Source organism: Suricata suricatta, chromosome 9 (genome assembly GCF_006229205.1).
Source record: "Suricata suricatta isolate VVHF042 chromosome 9, meerkat_22Aug2017_6uvM2_HiC, whole genome shotgun sequence".
NCBI classification, from domain to species: Eukaryota; Metazoa; Chordata; class Mammalia; order Carnivora; family Herpestidae; genus Suricata; species Suricata suricatta.
Window position 1 is genome coordinate 137,640,540 of NC_043708.1, and position 6,891 is coordinate 137,647,430.

Sequence of the window (6,891 nt, forward strand, 5' to 3'; positions counted from 1 at the left end):
GTCCCTCTATAAATCCCAAGAACAGAGTGACGGGAATACAGCGAGCGGTGACGAGTGCCGCCCAGCTGTGCGCGCTCCGTGTTCTGGGCACTCGGTGTGGACGGACTCTGCGCTGGACGTGCAGTGTGGACAGAGCCGACCCCATCGGACTTGCACGTCACTTGGAAGGCCAGGCTCAGGGGAGAAGTTCTCAGACTCCGGCCCCCAGACCCGGTCTCTCCCAGCTCCTGGGTCACCTGGCATCGGGAGTGACCTCCTGTGGCTCCGTGTGGACAGCACAGTCATGCATGCAGAGTGTCCCCCCCTCACGTCCCCGTCTGTGCCCCCTGCCGGTGAGACTGGACCTCAGGCGGAGAGAGCTGGGCGGCTCTGGGGCAGGGGCCGCTGGGGGGCGTCCCCGGTCCCTGGAAGAGGGGCTGTGGACTCGAAGGCGGCTCCTCTGGGGACTCGCCGTCATAGGGGGAGGGACGCGGCCAGGAGGGGGACGGAGGAACAGCCTGGCCTGGCCTGAGTGAGGTGTTGCTTTGACCGTCTCCTTAGAACGTCTCCGAGGGAAATAGAGGGGAAAGTTCAGCAGAACGTGAGCGCTCTGGGCGCTGCGTTATATCTGACGTGGGAAAAACCGACAACAGGGAAACCCAGTGCCCGAAAGGAGAGTGAGTTTAAGACCAGGGAGGGGAAGCTGTTCAGAGAGCCGGTCCGCCGCCAGCGCCGCTGGTGAGTGTCCACACGGCAGCGTGCGGTACGGCACGTGCAGGCGTAAAGCGGCCGTGGGGACATCTGTGAGCATCTGTGTCACCGGGGAGGCCCGGGAGCCGGTCAGCGGCTGCCCGCAGGAGGGTCTCGGGGGTGTCCTTCCCCAGGTCGCCTCTCTCCTGTGGCTGGGGGGAGGGGCTCCGGGGTCCCTGGGCAGGAGCGACACCGGCGCACGGGTTAGGCCCCACAGGCTTAGTTCTGGTCGTCTGTGTGTTACCTCGGGCCCAGAGCTGCCGTTGGCCTGGCCCTCTCTGTCCTGGCTCCCACCACCATGGTCCCCTCTAAGGGAGAGGGTCTCCAGGACCAAGGAACCTAACGCCGGAGCCCTGTGCCCCCTCCTCCCTGTTTTCGGCCCTGCCCTGCGTGCCTGTCATGCGGGAAGTCTCTGTCCCTCTTGTGGGGACTGCTCAGCCTCCTCTCCTGCGTGTGTCCCCCTGAGGACAGAGGCCCGCGTGGTGGGGCAGGGGCGGCGTTGGGTGGGGAGCGGGCTGCGGTCAGCAGAGCCCGGGCGTGTGTGGCCGAGATGCAGACCTGCTGGTGGGAGGCAGCTCTCCGGCAGGAAGGAGCCCGCGGGAAAGGAAGGGAGGTGGGTCCCCGCTGGCGGCCAGCCCTCCCGCGCCCCCAGGGGGGCTCCCCAGCTGCCGAGGACTCTGCACCTGGATCTGGGCGTCCAGGTCAGAAGTGACGATGGCGAGTGTCAAGGTGAAGGGGGGACGCGCCGTCTTTAATGGCTGTTAGCTCCGTGCGTAGCTCGTAAAAGTCTGGACCTGTGCTTGCCCGAGGCCCTGGCTGTGACGGTCCAGCCCGGCCACCTCGGCGCAGCCCCCGCCTGGGCTCCGCGCTCCCCTGGCTCCCGGCTCTGGCTGTGTGAGCGTTGACCGACCCGGCAGAAGCCGACAAGGGACGACCAACGTGGCTTCTCTCCACTGGGGCTTCAGGTGCGACCCCTCCAGGTGCGAAAGGGACGGAAATCCGACTCAGACCGGCCTCAGCCAGAGACAGATGGGGCCCACGTGCTCCGATGTGTTCAGACTGCGCTGCTCGGACCGCAGCAGCGTCCTTTGGTTCTGACTCTCGCTCGGCTTCTCCTCTGCGCCGGCCTCGCTGGGGGACGAGCCCGGACGGCCGCGGGCGCTGCAGCGGAGGGAGAAAACGCCGTTCGACCGCTGCGGCCAAAGGCCTGGCTGAGCCTCTCGTTGGCCCCGTGGGGGGTCCCGCACTCACCCCCTGAACCGAGTCACAGGGACCCCCTGCCCGGGCAGGGCCATGCGGACAGCGTGGGCTGTAGGGGTGCTTCCGAAAGGCGAGGGGGATTCTGAAGCTGGAAAAGGGAGCCATCGATGATGCTGGGCGGTGAAGACAGCAGCTTCGTCCAGTGACACTTGCCACGTGGGCTGGGGGGACAGTGGGGGGCAGAGATGTGTGCGTGGTCGTGAAGGACAGAGGGGGGGGAGTGGCGCAGTGGGGGGCATGGACAGAGGGGTGGGAGTGGCGCAGTGGGGCGCATGGACAGAGGTGGGGTGGGTAGCACAGTGGGGGTGCCTGGCTGGGGGGCAGTGGGCCAGGCGGACCCTGTCCCCACCTTGCTACAGCTAACGGGCGGACTCGCGATGGACCAGATTGTCACACACTTCAACATCGCGACTCAGAGACTCGGGAAGCCCCCATCAGGTATTTGGATGAGGAGCTCAGCCCGCGGACAGAAGCAGAGAGAGGTGGTCTGTGAGAGAAAGCGGCAGAGGTGCAGAGACCTCGGGGACCCGCAGCCCCGGAGAGACCAGAGGAGTGAGCTACCCCCTTTCCTCTCGCCACCCAGCGGTCTGGCCCCTGCCGACAAGACTGCACTTCCTGCGCTTGCCAAGGATTCCGGGTCCTTCTGACTCGTTTCCCTGCGGGGGGCAGGGGTGTGGGTGAGGGTGTGGGTGAGGATGTGGGTGTGATTTAAAGCCGGATTAAGTAGCACGCTGTTCCACAAACCACAGGAACAGCAAGCATCATAAACACAGAGGCAGGGACAGAATGACGTTTCCTTCCAGCCCCGCTTAGAGCACAGTCAGGTGTTTGTCAAGAACGCGTTGATTTTCATCCTCATTGTCCACAGACCTCAGGAGGGGGGGACAGGCAAAGCGGGTGCTCCAGCAAGGCCTGGCAAGTTCAAGGTCTGGGACGAGAGGCGGGAAGGGGGGACGCACCGGGCAGAGCCACCAGCAAGCAAGCGCCCCTGCTCCGACCCAGGTCGAGGTCTGGGGACACTCAGGCCACCTCTGATTTCCAGCCCCCGGGGGACCTACCCTCCCTGGCAAGTCCTCTGAGAAGCCCTTTGTGAGGCCAAACGCAACCCTTCCTTAGCATTTGTATAAGATTGTTTTTAAGTGTTTTTTTTAAATTTATTTTGAGAGAGTGAGGGAGTGAGAATCCCAAGCAGGCTCCGCGCCACCAGCACAGAGCCCCGCGCAGGGGTGGATTCCACGGACCCTGTGATGACGCCCTGAGCCGAAACCTGGAGTCTCTTTTTTATTTATTTATTTTTTAATGTCTTATTTATTTTTGATACAAAGAGAGACGGAGCATGAGAGGGGGAGGAGCAGAGAGAGAGAGAGAGAGAGAGAGAACCGGAAGCAGGCTCCAGGCTCTGAGCTGTCAGCACAGAGCCCGACGCGGGGCTCGAACCCACGGACGTGAGATCTGACCTGAGCCGAAGCCGGACGCTCAACCGACTGAGCCACCCAGGTGCCCCTGGAGTCTCTTTTTTACACCAGAAGAAACGGAAACGTTATTTTTTGTTTTTAAAAACAAAGTTAACAGGACAGGTCACCTCGAGGTGTCACGGCGGCTTCGCGCTGTTTCCCGTCATTGCTGCCGCAGCCCTGTTGGGGCCACCTTCGGGAGCCCGTGGTTCACTTCACCTAGCAGCTCTGTTCCCTGGAAGGCCGGGAGCCCGCACATGCTGTTCTAGAAGCTCTGGGGACTGTGCTCTTTAAAGGCACAAGCGGGGGGGGGGGGGCCCTGGGTGGCTCAGTCGGTTAAGTGTCCGACTTCAGCTCAAGTCATGATCTCACTGTTCATGGGTTCAAGCCCCACGTCGGGCTCTGTGCTGACAGCTCGGAGCCTGGAGTTCCTTCCGATTTGTGTCTCCCTCTCTCTCTGACCCTCCCCCACTCACAGTCTCTCTCTCAAAAATAAGTAAACATAAAAATAATTTTTTTTAAATAAAGGCACAGAGGGGTGAGTGGGGCTTTGGCACAGGCAGCTCCCTCTGGGGCCTTCCAGAGCCTGAAGGGAACAGAGACCCTCTGAAAGAGGTTCTTAACCAGTGTCACCTGGGAGCCGTCGGCCCCGCCCTCCCCACCCCTGCTCCAGAAGGGGGTGACCTGGAGCTGAAAAAGCTCCTGGTGGTCCGATGCCACATTCCGGTTAAGAACCAGCCCCCACAACATGGGGTCTCATTTCAAAGCCTGGGGTTTTAAATTCTGCAAAACCCACTGCTTTCAAAACAGCAGCTCGCTTCCCGCCCCGCGGTGAGAAGGGGAGCTGGGGCGGCGCAGGGGGGCTCCTGGTGCTGGCAGGTTACAGGAGGGAAGGCAGAAGGGGGTGCTGCGTGGGGTCCCCTGACCTGACACCCCGCCGACCAGCCTTCGAATGAGTTTGACGGGCCAGGCAACAGAGCTGTTAGTGGGAGAGGTTCTTCACTGACAGTGAGGAAAGAGGCTTGGAAAACGGTGTTTTCAGGATCATCTGCGCCGAGCAGGATTGGTTTTGCCGTCGGGAAAAGCGCCCGGAGGTTTGAGGCTGCGAGGAGGGCGGGCGGGCCGGGCAGGGCCGTGCGAGGTGGCCGCTTGCTCTGTCCTGGCCTCATCTGCGGGCCTGCCCCTGCCGGGCGCTGTGGGCGACTGCGCTGGCGTGCGGTTGAAAATCTACTCCCAAAGCGGAGGATTTTTAAATAAATAGGGCCTTCTCTGCCTCTCTGAGCGTTTCTGCTTTGGGGTTCCTTCCTCTTTTGGAACTTAAAAGGCACAGGGGTGCCTGGGCAGAAGCGTCTGTCTTCAGCTCAGGTAAAGATCACATGGTTCATGAGTCTGAGGCCCCCATGGGGCTGGGGCTGTGGGCTGACAGTGTGAAGCCTGCTTGGGCTCTCTCTCTCTCTCTCTCTCTCTCTGCTCCTCCGCCCACTTGCTCTTTTGCTCTCTCTCAAAATAAATAAAATTTAGGGGGAAAAAGGTGCCTGGGTGGCTCTGTCAGTTGAGCATCCGACTTCGGCTCAGGTCATGATCTCACGGTTTGTGGGTTCGAGCCCCGCTTTGGGCTCTGTGCTGACAGCTCAGGGCCTGGAGCCTGTTTCAGATTCTGTGTCTGCCTCTCTCTGACCCTCCCCTGACTGCTCTGTCTCTCTCTCTCTCTCTCAAAAATAAATAAAAAGCATTAAAAAGAATTTGTTTTTAATGAAAATTGCTTGGAAGAAGGGGACACCCCAGGGAAGAGGGTGTCGAGCGTGTTTTCTGTCTGAAATGCAGAGGGCAGGGCCGGGCAGCGCGGAGCACTCAGCGCTCAGCCGGGGAACCTCAGACTGACGTGCTGTGACCCGTCTCCCCTCCTCCGGGTTGTGCGTCTGGAGTCCGTTCCAAGCTCAGCGGGCTCGGCCTTGTGGGAGGTGGCGGGGCGACCTTGCAGACGTGACCTTGGCCGCACAGGGCCACCTGTGGCTGCAGAAGGCCCCTGACCTGAGCAGGGCCTGGCGGGAGGGTGTGTCAGGGCCCTTGGGAACAGCACAGCTCCCTCCGCGGAGTGGGGCTGGGTGCACAGTGGCCTCTGTGTGGCCGCGGACTCGCCTGCCGGGAGTGGGGACAGTCATGGCCGTCTGGGGCCCCCACACCCGCTGCCTGCATTCACCCCCGCGACTCTGGGCACCTCCAGCCTCAGGCCTTCCCGCCCGCGCCTGCTGGTGTGAGCGAGGGTCACCTGTCCGCACGTGGCCCTCGAGTCACCTCTGCTGACGCTGTGTACACGGCATGGAAGGCTGTCCCCTGTTCTCCAGGGGGGAGCAGACACGGGTGGGCGGAGTCGCTTCTGAGATGACCCAGAGAAGGTGCAGCCGAAGGAGGGTCGGCGGTGCACCTGCAGGGGCGGGGCACAGAGGGACTGAGCCACTGAGAACTGGGACACGGGGCTGGGGGCGTGGCCTGAACTCTGGGCCCAAAGGCTCGAAGGGGGCGGCACAGGATGTGTCGCTGGAGAGGCGGCTTGTGTCTCGGCCTCAGAAGAGGAGAAAGGTGATGGCGGGGAATAGTTCTACGCAGAGGGCATTCGGGCGCCGGCGGGAGGCAGCGGGGTCGAGGGAGAGGGTTGGCGGGTGTGGGGGGCCCCCGCGGGCTGGCACCGCGTCCGCACCAAGAGCCACGGCTTTCACCACCCCGTTCTCGAAAGGAGCACAGGGAGGCTGTGCGGGGGCGTGCACGTCTAGTGTGGCCTGGTGGTGCTTTGTGACGGTGGTTCTAGGTGATGACCTGATGGGAGGAGGGGGGAGGGGAGGAGGGAGCAGGAGCTGGTCCCGTGCAGGTGCAGAGGGTGCAGGTGCTGGGGGCCTGGGTGCGCGCGGAGGGCCCAGTCCTGGAGCACATCCGAAGCTTCCCGGGCACCTGGGTTTCTCTCCCACTCCGCGGTAGCCTTGACCAAGCCCTCAAGTCCTCAGTCCTCACTCTCGGCTGGGCCCCTTGGGGGAGGAGACAGTGTCCCTTCTGCAGCCATGTTCTCATTCTCTTCTGAGCTCTGATTCTGGTGCTTGATGTTTTCCCAGATTCTGCCAACTCCCCCTGCAAAAAACAAAACAAACCCCCCAAGTCTCTACTTGCCTTGTGGTTTGTAGGCAACGTAGAGGGAAAGCATCCCAGGTGGGGAGCCCAGGGCAGGACGGAGAGGGAGCAGGACACGACACTCCTTGGGGGTCGGTGGGGGCGTCCACTCGTTCGCAGTATCCAGGCCGGTCCCCAATGCCCCCCCCCAGAGGCCACGTGACAGCAGCACTCTGGTGAGGTGCGGGAGCCCCAGGCCAGGGTGAGCGGTTCCGGTGGGCGCCCCCGAGCCGGCGCCCCTGCACCTGAGGAAGGAGTGCAGGAAGATGTGTGTGTCTGCATGTGTGTG

At 62.5% G+C, this 6,891-nt stretch overlaps 1 long non-coding RNA gene across 3 annotated transcripts; it reads right to left on the bottom strand.

The window, feature by feature from the left end:
• Positions 1-5,175: 5,175 nt before the first annotated feature.
• Positions 5,176-6,190, bottom strand: LOC115301528. Of its 3 annotated transcripts, none has more exons than XR_003913148.1 (2): positions 5,739-6,190; positions 5,176-5,485 (listed from the first exon to the last, which is right to left on the bottom strand). It is a non-coding gene; the product is annotated as an uncharacterized LOC115301528 (long non-coding RNA). The 3 variants fall into 3 exon arrangements; XR_003913147.1 differs by having other exon boundaries at positions 5,176-5,456; positions 5,713-6,190; XR_003913146.1 differs by having other exon boundaries at positions 5,713-6,190.
• Between the last annotated feature and the right edge of the window lie 701 nt (positions 6,191-6,891).